The 13157-nt window shown below is 37.6% G+C and overlaps 1 protein-coding gene across 1 annotated transcript in view; it reads left to right on the top strand.

Annotated features, from left to right (window-relative positions):
• Nucleotides 1-13157, top strand: part of FRMD5 (FERM domain containing 5) — a 325539-nt gene that overhangs the window by 4723 nt on the left and 307659 nt on the right. The gene's annotated exons all lie outside the window — the stretch shown is intronic.

Genomic DNA, 13157 nt, shown 5'->3' with positions numbered 1-13157 from the left:
CATTTTTTTTAATTTATTTTTTAAAATTTCAGAATATTATGGGGGTACAAATGTTTTACATAAATTGCTTTTGTACCATTTGAGTCAAAGTTCTAAGTGTGCCCATCCCCCAAATGGTGTGCATTGTACTTGTTAGGTGTGACTTTACCCACCTCCCCCCACCTGCTTGATTTTCAATGAATGTTATTTACATATGTGTACATAAACAAGTATTGATTGATTAGTTCCAATTTAATGGTGGGTATGTGTGGTGTTTATTTTCTCATTCTTGCGATACTTCACTTAGAAGAATGGTCTCTATCTCCATCCAGGTTAATATAATGATGTGCTCTTATATCTAGAAAACCCCAAAGATTCTGCCAAGAGACTACTGGAATTGATAAATAAATTCAGCAAAGTCTCAGGTTACAAAATCTATGTACACAAATCAGTAGCATTCATATACGCCAACAACAGTCAAGCTGAGAACCAAATCAAAGACTCAATACCTTTTGCAATAGCAACAAAGAAAATAAGATACCTAGGAATATATTTAACTAAGGAGGTGAAAGACCTCTACAGGGAGAACTATGAAAGACTGAGGAAGGAAATAGCAGAGGTCATAAAAAGATGGAAAAACATACCATGCTCATGGGTTGGTAGAATCAACATTGTTAAAATGTCTGTATTACCCAAAGTGATCTACAGATTCATTGCAATCCCTATTAAAATGCCAATATCGTTTTTCGCAGATCTAGAAAAAAATAATTCTACACTTTGTATGGAACCAGAGAAGACCCTGTATAGCTAGAGCAACCTCAAGCAAAAAGAACAAATTGAGAGGCATCGATTTACCAGACTTCAAGCTATATTACAGGGCTGTAGTAACCAAAACAGCATGGTACTGGCACAAGAACAGAGACATAGACCAATGGATCAGAATAGGGAACCCACATATAAAACCATCCTCACATGGCCATCTGATCTTTGCCATGCTATATTTTAATGCTGGTCTTTTTGTCTCTTAATCCTATCTTTGTTTCCTCTCTCCATTCTGACTCCCCAAGTCACTTTACCTCCCTATACCTTAATTCTCTCATCTATATAATGGGAATATTAATTTATTTCATAGTAAAAGGAAAATGACTTAGAAATATCATTAAAATATTAATAATAAGGAACATTTAAGCTAGGCACGGTGGCTCATGCCTGTAATCCTAGCACTCTGGGAGGCCAAGGCAGGCGGATAGTTTGAGCTAAGGAGTTTGAGACCAGCCTGAGCAAGAGCGAGACCCTGTCTCTACTAAAAATAGAAAGAAATTGGCTGGACAACTAAAAATACAAAGAAAAAAAAAAATTAGCCGGGCATGGTGGCGCATGCCTGTAGTCCCGGCTACTTGGGAGGCTGAGGCAGTAGGATTGCTTGAGCCCAGGAGTTTGAGGTTGCTGTGAGCTAGGCTGACGCCAAGGTGCTCTAGCCTGGGCAACAGAGTAAGACTCTGTCTCAAAAAAAAAAAAAAAAAAAGAAATAAAAATAATAAGGAACATTTAAACAGGTGAACATACTATACATTGTGCCTTATTCTATTCAAATAAAAAGTAGAATTGGGAATGTTTTACCTTTGTTTTTGGAAATAAATCAATTTAAGTCTTAAGTCCCCTTGAAATGATTTCTGATTAGTCTCAATGAAATTGTAAAATCCTAGGATGGGATAACTTGATTCTTTATTAGAACTCTTCTTTAAAATTCAAGAGTTTACATTTACTTCCTTTCTGTCCTACCAAGTCTTTGGATTTACAGGGGCATTTATTGCCTGGACTGTGATTTGTCTTTTCAAAGAACTGCTTCATATTTGGTGAGTGGAATCCTTGGTTTCATTAATGCAAAAAGAATGTTGTTGGGGAATTAGGATAGTTTTATTCACAGAGAAAAACACAAAGCTGTTGTATTTGCATGAATATTGATTTAAAAAAAACTTTAATAGGTAATTATGCTGTCTCAGGATCTCTGTTACAATAGCATGTCAGTTAAACTCTTAACTCTTGAAATTAAGACAATTCCAAAATTAGCCTTCTGGGTTCCTAAAAGCAATTGTATTCTGTTTCTAATTTCTATATTAAATATTTATTGTATAAAACTAATGCAAATCAGCCTTTTTAATATAGACAGTAAATTCTAGATATGCAATTGTGCTGTCATTCTTTTTCATCTTCAAACAGTGCCCTTAAAGGAAGTGTCAATGGCATCCAAGAGAAATCTACAAGCATTCACCACTGCAGATTTTACTCATGGGTATTTTTATGAATTTGCATTCTATTAAATGCTTGAAATGAATATGGCAGGAGAGGCAATTCAACATAGTGTTTAATAAAAGAGCATGTGGTTTTTGAGTTCTCTGTTTGTTACATTGCCCAGAGACTCATTTATCATGTCTGTGCTATCATTAATACATAACACTTAAAAAAAAATTTGCCAAAGCAAAATCAGACAACCACAACCTGAAGACAAAAAAATAGTCATTTTTTGTAATACATTTGTAATGATTTATGAATAGGTATGAAAACATGTAACCCAAAATGAGAGGAAACAGGCGTTAGTTTTAAGAGAGATTTACTAATGATATAATAATTGCTGTATTAAAATATTTGGGATTACTTTAAGAACTTTATTTTTATGGTAGATTATACTTTAGAATTTATGAACGATGAAGTAAGAGAAAGCTATAAGCTAAATCCTAAGAATTATGGTACCTGGTTCAGTGCCTTACATAGTTATAGTTCAGTAAATATGCTAATTTGTGGTACATGATCGCTGTGTTAACTTCAACACTTTAAAGTTTCTTCTTCCTGAAAACAATAAACATTTTCTAACAATTATATAATCCTTTTTATAGTTTCAACCCATCCCATTACAAACCATTTTGCTGCAGCCCTTCTCCCTGGTGAGAAGTACAGTATGTAAATGTGGTATTTATGGAGCCTTTGAAGTCTCTGATAACTTTCTGTAATTATCCTTTGTTGAATTAGTGGATTCCTAGTCTACATAGCTCCTATGACTTTTTGGTTTGTCTCTTAGGATTTCAAGCCTTTCAGGTCTCCCCCCACTCCCATCTCTGCAGGTTTAGAGGGCTTAGATCAAATGAATACTGTGTAGTGCAGTGCTTTATGAAAACGTTAGAGGTCTGCCAGAATTAGGATTTTGAGCATAGGGATCACCATAGCCACAGAAACCTCCTTTACTCCTTTTCCCTATGTCAGTACCACATAAAACAGGATGCAGACCTCCCCACAGCCTCATTTTCTAACTTCTTGCCTCAATAGGAAGTGAACCATGCTTTTCAACCTGTTTCTAGTTATGTCTATTTTAGGCTGAATTCATCTTTGATAACCTCGTCTATAACATTCTGACTCTGCAGACCCTGTTTCATGAAGCAGCCTTCTGTGGGTTGCTCTTCCCTCAGGTGTGCCTAGCCAGGGCTTGAACTACAGATGTTAATATCATGGAGGATTGGCAGCAACGTTACAGCTGCTGTTTCTCACCTGTGTGTGCTCAGGGAGCAGGGTGCTGTTCTCCTGGAGGCCTGGTGGCTGTTGTCCTTCTGTTTTCTGGCCTTGACCCTTGGGGCTTAGGCCAGCCACCTGAATGGGTTTCTTACACAGCTGAGGGTACTAAAGCATCTCCATTCCCATGTTGCAGTGTGAGTGATGTTTCCCCTAAGAGAGCAATGTCTGACTTAGCAATTGAAGCAAGTCTTCTATTCCTTTAAGACTCTCTAGACCCTGGTGACCAATATAACTCTTTGAACTTTTATAAACACTTTAAATATAGGTAGAGCCAAAGATAGACCAGGGAGAGCAGAGGGTCTAAGTGTACATACTCCCAACCTCCAGTTTCTCCAGAGAAATTTCCTTCTCAGAAAAATTTAAATTATGGACTTTTTGCCTCCAAGACCACTGTGTGATCCTGATTATTGTTGTCAATATTTTGACCAAGATAGGCTCTGTATCGGTCTTTCATCAGTTGCAATTCCTGTATTATTTCTAAGGATAGTATTTTACTTCTGTGATCTTTCTAACTTTCTTATATCATATCCTAGATTTGGAAAGCAGGAACTTGTAAAGCCTCTTGGGTTCAAATTCTCCAGGCTTTTGCATGCTACCATCAGATGAAACACAAACATGTATGAATAAAGTTCTCTAAAGAGATCCTTCCGTGCCATGCTCGTAAAGGCAAAATAATTGGGCCACATGCTTGGCAACCACTGAGTTTGTGTACAATAGCTCTATTCACTTGTCTACAAAAAACGCCCCTTTGACAGCGATTATAGCTTTCATTCCCCCCTCCTCTACTTCTGACTCCGTGAATTACCATGACCTCATCCACTGGTTCATCTTTAGAGGCACTCTGCACCACTCCAGAAATGCTACGGGACTCATTCCTGTGTGCTAAAGATCATTTCAAAGCCTCAGACACCAACCACTGCCCACCAAGGGAAGTCATTCAAGCTCAGGCCCAAATCTAACTATTCTTATGCCTCATTTGAATCATCTTACTATGTTGCAACTCAGGGACTTTTCTTTTTTAGAATTTGTGAACCCATGTCAAAAGCATGGAAAATAGAGTAGGGAATCCGTTGTAGCAGTGGTTCTTAAAAGTGCAGTTCCTTCCCAGCTACTCGGGAGGCTGAGGCGGAAGGATCGCTTGAGCCCAGGAGTATGAGGTTGCTGTGAGCTAGGCTGATGCCGTGGCACTCTAGCCCGGGCAACAGAGTGAGACTCTGTCTTAAAAAAAAAAAAAAAAAAATGTAGTCCCTGAATGGGCATCATCAGTACCACCTGGTGCTTGTTAGAAACGTATATTCTTGGCCCCACCCCAGACCTAGTGAATCAGAAACTCTGGGGATGGCCAAGTGTGGTGGCTCACACCTATAGTCCCACCTACTCAAGAGGCTGAGGCAGGAGGATCGCTTGAGCCCAGGAATTTGAGGTTGCTGTGAGCTAGGCTGACGCCACAGCACTCTAGTGACAGAGTGAGCAGAGCAAGACTGGTCTCAAAAAAAAAAAAGAAACCCTGGGGATGGAGTTCAGCAGTCTGTTTTAACAAGCCTTCCAGGCTTCCTACGCTTGCTGAGGTTTGAGAATCACTACTGCTGGGTTACAGAAATATTTAGTAGGTAAAACTGACAAGTCTTGATTGGATGTAAAAGGTGAAGGAGAAGGGAAGAATTAATCTCAAATTCTAACTTGTGATTTATTTCTGAATGTCCTTAACTTGCAACATAAAAGCTAGGTTGTTTACAGATACGCATCCCTATCATCAAGTGGGCAGGAGTCTAGAAATTCTATAATGGGTCATTATAGCAATTTGATGCTGTTGTATTTATTGGTTAGTATTTTTTGTCTCCCCTCCCCTGACCTAAAAACAATGTGATTATTGTATATTTTTATATTGTTTTGCAAACAAATTTTCTTCACAGCTTAAACCACTGGAGAGAAAAGGAAGAGTAAAGGACCTTGGCATCTAGGGACTTTCAACGTACAGGCTGCAGACACATAAATAATGAATTATAAAACAGTGTGGAATTTGGGGCTAAGACAAGGTGCAAATCTGGGGTGGAGCTTGGGAGAGGGGGAGAGACTTCAAAATTCATAAGCATTTTCAAAGGAGGTGAGATTTGAACCAGATTGTGAAAGATTGCTGGAAACAAAAAGTGGGCTGTGGGGATGGGTAGGGGGGCATTCCAGGTTGAGTTAACAGCAGGCTACTTGTAGGTAAAAAAGCTAAACATGTGAAATCTTTAGTTTTTCCTTTAGTATGTTTAGCTTACTTTGGTACAGTTGAGTCAAAAGGTGGATTCAGATTTCAGTCTTAATTCTGTGGCTGCAGCAACTACATATGAATTTTATTTCCAAGAGACCTCTTCTCTTTGGCATCAGTTTAATCATCTGACAGAAAAGAGGATATCAAAATCAAATCCCAACATTTGGTCGATGTTTGAAAATTCTTTGATGGATCCAGGGCAGCCTCAGTTGTGCATTAACAGTTAAGAAATGTGACCTGTGGAGCCCTGAAAGACACATTTCAGCATCTCTGTTCATAAAGCTAAGTGGCCACCAAAAATAGCTTCTTTAGAGGACTGAGGATTGCTTCACTAAATTCCCCAGTGAGCCCCTGCCTGTCAGCTCCAGAGTTCCCAGCCATGTGTAGGGTGTACTTTCAACAGCCAACACAATGCCAGGCTAGAGCTTTGGGGATGGGAACCTCCAAGAAAGCACTGTTTGGCATTTGAGCAATCAATGTTCGGCAGAATGCCAATGCTAATAGGTTATTTTGCTCTGGAAAAGGAAAAAAAGAAGGGATAGTCTAAAGACTGATGAATAGAGGATGACTGACAATACGGGCACTCCACTTTGTTGGAGAGATTAAGGGGGCTTGCCTGTGAAGTGGTATTATGGGAGCCAAAAAAATTAGCAAAGGCCCACAGGCCCAAGACCTGAAAGAAATAGTGATACATCAAAACAGCAGGCCCCAGGGCACACTCAAATGTCTGGCCACTTTCACTGAACTTGTAGTAGGAAAAAGCCAAATCATTAGGAACCCTCATACCTGGCACTCCACAGTCAGGCAAACTATCTTTAACCTTCTGGCAGGTGAAGAGCCTTTTTTCTCTACACTCTGATTTAACTCAAGAGCCTCTAGTCTGGGCCTCAGTCTAATTTTGAGGATACCTGAGTGGAGGAGTTGACTTCAGGATTCCCAAAGAATTCTAAAAACTTTAGGCAGCAGGTGCCACTAAGATTCTTGTTTCGTTAGACATGGGCCAGGCAGGTAAGAGCATTGATCAGAACACAGAAATAATCAATTCACATAAGGATCTCCTGTACTTCTAGGGATAATTTAGGCTGGAAAAAGCATCTAGCCCGCCCTCTTTCAGATTTTTGCCTTTAGAAAAGTCCAAAAGCCCCAAAGTTATAATGGAATTGGAGGTTTGTAGGTCAGAAGGACTCCATGGACTGGCATTATGCCTGGAATGTTATGAGGCATATTGAGCCTGCAACTTCACAGTATATACTTATCTATGCAACAGAGTAGCCTATCAGCTCTTTGGGAGGCCATTCAGGAATTATGCCATCAAAAGAAATTTGGCTGTTGAGTGAAAAAATTTGATAAAAACATAATGTAGTCCCGGTTCTGGAATGCAGCTTCTTCAAACTATGCCCAGCTTCAGATTCTAGTACATGTGAAATAGGTTAAAAAAAAAAAAAAAAGTGGATGGGAGTGTGCTTGGTGTAGTGGCAGGACGTAAGATAACTGAACCGACTATTGCAATGTCAAGATTTTATAAGCAGCATAGCTGATCTGAAAAATTAATACTTTCTTTGCTTTTTAATATATCTTGTGTAATTTAGACAAACTTGTTTAAATGAATAGTCACATTACAGAAATCACATCTAAGAATTGTTTTCTAATTTTATGGTAGAGGAGCTATTACCCATATTCTAATTTTAAATATTGGGTATACTAGTCAGTCTGATTATTTTTGAGACACAGATATGATATACTATCTTGCTGCAAAGTAGATCTTTCAGTGTGTCATTATAAAAATATTAAGGACTATTGGAGATTTATTTTTTGTTGTTGCAGCTGTGTGTGATGGTAGAGGCTTAATGGTTTAAAGGAGCCCTCTTTGCTTGGCCTCTGTGCAGGAGTAATATTTAAAATATTCAACAATCAATGAATCATGGTGAATACCTCAGTGAACAATACTCTGCCAGAGTGCACTGTAGCTGGGTATAGGGCTCTCTGCTGTGCCAGACACTATTTAATGCTGAATACATCACACTCCCTGGCTCCCCATTTGTGCTTTCCAAATGTGGCGTCCAAATGGTCTAGGAGGTTTTACCTTCCTGTGGAGCAGTGGGCCCATTCCCATCTTTCACATGCTTCCCAAATGCAACTCTTGATTATTTTCTCTTTTTTAAATCCTTCATGGTTTTCCTATTGTCTACTGGATAACAGTAACCTTTTAGCGTGGCATAAGATGCCACATGGCATAAGCGTGGCGTAAGTTCTGTGATCTCTCTGCTACCTCCCTTTCCAGCATTTTTTCTTCTCATCCTCCATATACATCTTCTCTCACTGCATGGATCATCAACCTCCCTATCCCAGGGTAGATTTCCTTTCCAGTGTTGCTGGACAGTGCCTTGGGGGACCTTATTATTAGCACTTACCACATCGAAATGTATATATTTACTCACATGTCTGCCTCTCACTGTAATGTGAACTGTTCTAAGGGCAAAGATGATACCTTTGCATAATTACTATCTAAGGTGTCACCTAGGGGCTTAATATGTGTTGACTGTAGATGTGCATGAATAGAACTATTAGCTCTGAAAAAGATGATTATTAATAATGCAAATGTAAAGATACCTCTAGCTTGAGCTAAATACATTAAAGAAATGAACACATCAGATTTCCTCGTCTTGAGAGTTATGCTATGGTGACTTCAAAAGGTGGTTTGTTAGTGGTGAGGGTTGCACAACTCTGGGAATATAAACACTACAAAACACTGAATTGTACACTTTAAAATGGTGAATTTTGTGGATTAGGAATTATATCTCAATAAATGCCAATGTCAGTTTCCTGGTTTCAATAATATACTATAGTTATATAAAGTGTTACCATTGGGGGAAGCTGGGTGAAGGGTACATGGGACATCTCCATACTATTTTTTGCAACTTCTTGTGTGTCTATAATTATCACATAATAAAAAATTTTTAAAAAGTGATTGAATTAGTTTTTCTGACCAGATGTATTTATTATTAAATTGGGATTTATGGTTTAGAATAACTATAGAAAGTTTTCTCACTTGATAAGGATCTATTTACTTTTCAAAATAATGTAGGATTATTTATAAGTAGGTAACTTGAGAATAAAATAAAGTCAATTCTAATAAAAAGATAAATTAAGGACTTAGAAATGGTGGCTTGGTAGTATTCATTTTTTGCATCATTATTTTTTTCTATGATTCTTTGTTTTTTATAATATTTCTCTGACGTAATTACAATGAAAATGAATGTACTGACAGGCCAGGTGTGATGGCTCACATCTGTAATCCCAGCACTTTGGAAGGCTGAGGCCCGAGGATATCTTGAGGCCAGGAGTTTGCAACCAGCCTGGAAACATAGGGAGACCCAATCTCCACCAAAAAAAAAACCAAAATTACCTGAGTGTGGTTGCGTGTCTGTAGTCAGCTACTCAGGAGGCTGAGGTGAGAGGATCAATTGAGCTCAGGAGTTTGAGGCTGCAGTGAGCTACGATTGTGCCACTGCACTCTAGCCTGGGCAACAGAGCAAGACCCGGTCTCTAAAAAAAATAAAAATGAGTGTACTGACGAATTATGCATATCATAACATGGTGCCATTTTTGTGTCTTAGAAAATTATCTGATGTAATGTCCATATTAAAAAATTTTAAATTGTAATATGAGTTAATAGATTCAAAAATTTATTGAGTTCTTTTTGTGTTCTAGGCTCTGTGATAGGCACTTTGTATGTATTCTTTCATTTAATCCTGTTAGATAGAAAATATTATTGTCCCTGTTTACAGATGAGTACAGTGAAGCTTAGAAAGGTTAAATAACTTAATGTCTCAGGAGTAGTAAGTGGGGAACCTGGGATTTGAACTCAGGTATGTGTGACTTCAGAGTTGTTTTTACTGCTCTGTAATAATGATTTGGGGGAGTTAGGAGACTTCCGTTAAATGTCTGACGCTGACTAACTCTGAGACCTTGGGCAGATAACTTAATCTCTAAGATGCAATGTAACCTCTCATCTGCAAAATGAGGAGGCTCAAATAGAAGATCCTTTCAGTCCCTTTTAACAAAGACATTTTGTAGTCCACAAGAAATTTGTCCATGGCTCAATAAGTGTTGTTTTTTTTTTTTTTTTTTTTGGTGTGCGTATGTGTGTTCCCTCTGTGAGGGATATTCTTTATAAATACACATATTCCTTTTTAAAAAATTGTTTCAGAGACAGGATCTTGCTGTCACCCAGGCTGGAGTACAGTGGTGTGATCATAGCTCACTGCATCCTCAAACTCCTGGGCGCAAGCAGTCCTCCTGCCTCAGTCTCCTGAGTAGCTGGAACTGCAGGTGCAAGTATTCCTTTTAAAGAAAGATGCCAAAGGAAAAGCTTGGTGACTGCTTCAGTTTATATTCTGGTCCTTAGTTTTGCAGAACACAAAATACAGCTTTATCTGCTCATTCAACACATACCAGGTTCTGGGGGATTGATTCACGCTTAACAAAATCATAAGAGCATTGTTTTGTCTTTTTTTTTTTTTTTTGCACAAAACCCAAGTTATGAAGCATTTTTGAAATCATAATCTAGAATCTCAGTTTGTTAATTATAGTGGGTTAGTGAATACTAGTTTCTGCTATTATAGACTGTCTTCAGGATCAGAGGCTTTGGAAAACCAAATTAAAAGTTGTTTGGAAAGCAAAGGGAATTAAATGGTTTTGAGGGATATTCTTTCAGATTGAAAGTCTTATAAACAGTCTCTGTTCCATAGTAGAGTTCTGGTAATTATGTATCTACCAGAATCGGTTTTCTTTTCCCCTTGATTAGTCTTACTAAATCCTGATAAAATCTTGTCTTCTTCCCCTACTTCACACAGATTATTGTACCAACACTAATACAACTTTTTTTCAGACAGGTTAATTTTTCTTTTTTAAAGATGTATCCCAGTCTAGAGAATACATTCTGTTTACTTTGATTACACTTGGGTGTTTCTTAAGACTTGACTCTAAATGCAGCCTTGGGGACTTGGCCAGACACTTTGATTTTATGTTGACTTTTACTAGTTTGTCTTTCAGAGGGAGGCCCTTTTCTAAATTTGATCCCAAATTCCAAGGGGAATTCTGTCATGGTCCCCATATATTTGAGTACATTGTCATTCTGTCATAGTTGATATTATGTACTCTTGATGATATCCATAGGAGGCATACTCTACCTAAGTTACAGAACTCAGAGTAATTTCTGTTATATTTTAAGGTTTCCACTATTATTTTGCTCTCAAATTTCTAAATACTGTTTTATGCATCTCTACAATGTAAACTTGCCTTTTAAAAAAGTCAAATTTATTGAGGTAAAATTTACGTAATTTAAAATTCACTTTTTTTAAGATGTACAGTTCTATGAATTTTGACAAATGTACACAAATTGTATAACTACCATATATAGAATATTTTCACCACTCGTAAAATTCCTTTATGCCCCTTTATGGTCAGTCCTGTCCTCCTCCAGCTTCTGGCAGCCACTAATCTGATTTCTGTCCTTACAGTTTTGCCTTTTTCACAATGTTATAAATGGAATCATGTGATATGTAATCTTTTGAGTCTGGCTTCTTTCACTTAGCATAATGCTTTTTTGAGATACAGTCTATATACCATAAAGTTCATCTGTTTAAGGTATACACTTTACAGTTTTTAGTATACTTACAGAATTGTGCAACCATCAACATCATCTAATTTTAAAATATTTATATCACCCCGGAAAAGAAACCTTGTACTCATTAACAGTTCCTCATTTCCCACCCCCTTTCCCGTAACATCCTGTCCTGGGCAAACACTAATCTACTTTCTGTCTCTTTAGATGTGCTTATTCTGGATATGTTATTTTATTTTTTAGCCACCCTGCTTCTCTCTGGGATATTCTGGATATTTTAAATCATGGCAGCATACAATATGTGGTCTTTTGTAATGTCTTTCACTTAGCATAATGTTTTTGAGGTTCATCCATGTATTATCATATATCAGTATTTCATTCTTTTTTTTATTGCCAAATAAGTTTCCATTGTATGGATATATATTTTGTTTATTCATTTTTCGGTTGATGGATATTTGGGTCATTTCAACTTTTTAGCTATTATGGATAATGCCACGAACATTTATGTTTATTTATTAGCTTTTCTGTGGACATGTTTTCATTTCTCTTTGTATGTTATGAACATTTGTGTACAAGTTTTTATGTGGAAATATGTTTTTATTTCTCTTAGATAGACACCTAGGAGTGGAATTGCTAGATCATAGGGTAACTACGTTTAACATTTTGAGGAATTGCCACAGTGTTTCCAAAGTGGCTGCTCAAAGGTTCCAGTTGCTCCTAGCCAATACTCACTACTGTCTTATCTTTTTGATTATAGCCATTCTAACGGGTATAAAGACAGTATCTTATTGTGGTTTTAATCTGCATTTCCCTAATGACTAAAGATGATGAGCATCTTTTCATGTGCTTATTGGCCATTTGAATATCTTTTTGGGAGAAATGTCTATTCAGATCTTTTGGCCATTTTAAAATTGGGTTATTTGTCTTTTTGTTGAGTTGCAAGAGTTCATTATTTATTCTGGATAGAAGCCCTTTATCAGATAGATGATTTACAAATAGTTTTTCCTGTTTGAGTGTGGTGGCTCACGCCTGTAATCCCAGCACTTTGGGCCATGAGTTTGAGACCAGCCTGGGCAACATAGCGAGACCTAATCTCTACAAAATAAAAAAAATTAAATGGGTGTGGTGGCCCACACCTGTAGTTCTATTAATAACTACTCAGGAAGCTGAGGCAGAAGGATCACTTGAGCTTAGGAGTTCAGGAGTTCGAGGCTGTGGTGAGCTACTACACTCCAGCCTGGGTGACAGATTAAGACCCTGTCTCCAAAATAAAAACAAAAACAAAAACCAATTAAAAAAACCCCAAATAGTTTCTCCTATTCTGTTATTCTGTGGGTTGTCTTTTTATCTTCTTGATGGTATCTTTTGAAGCACAAAAGGTTTTAATTTTGATGATGTTCAATTTATTCATCTTATTTTTTATTTCTTGTGCTTTTGGTGTCATATCTAAGAAATCACTGCCTAACCCAATGTCAAAAAGATTTACACCTGTATTTTCTTCTAAGAGTTTTATAATGTTAGTGCTTACATTTAGATCGATGATCCACTTTGAGTTAATTTTTGTGTATAGTGTGAGATAGGGGTCTAAACTTTTTTATTTTTTTTTGAGACAGTGTCTTGCTCTGTCCCACCTGGGCTAGAATGCAGTGGGGTCATCATAGCTCACTGTAACCTCAAACTCAGGCTCAAGTGACTACAGGCGCACACCACCAGGCCTGTCATATATATATA

This window comes from Propithecus coquereli, unplaced genomic scaffold, assembly GCF_000956105.1.
Source record: "Propithecus coquereli isolate 6110/MARCELLA unplaced genomic scaffold, Pcoq_1.0 Scaffold3, whole genome shotgun sequence".
Classification (NCBI taxonomy): domain Eukaryota; kingdom Metazoa; phylum Chordata; class Mammalia; order Primates; family Indriidae; genus Propithecus; species Propithecus coquereli.
This window is presented reverse-complemented; position numbering and strand designations above follow the sequence as displayed.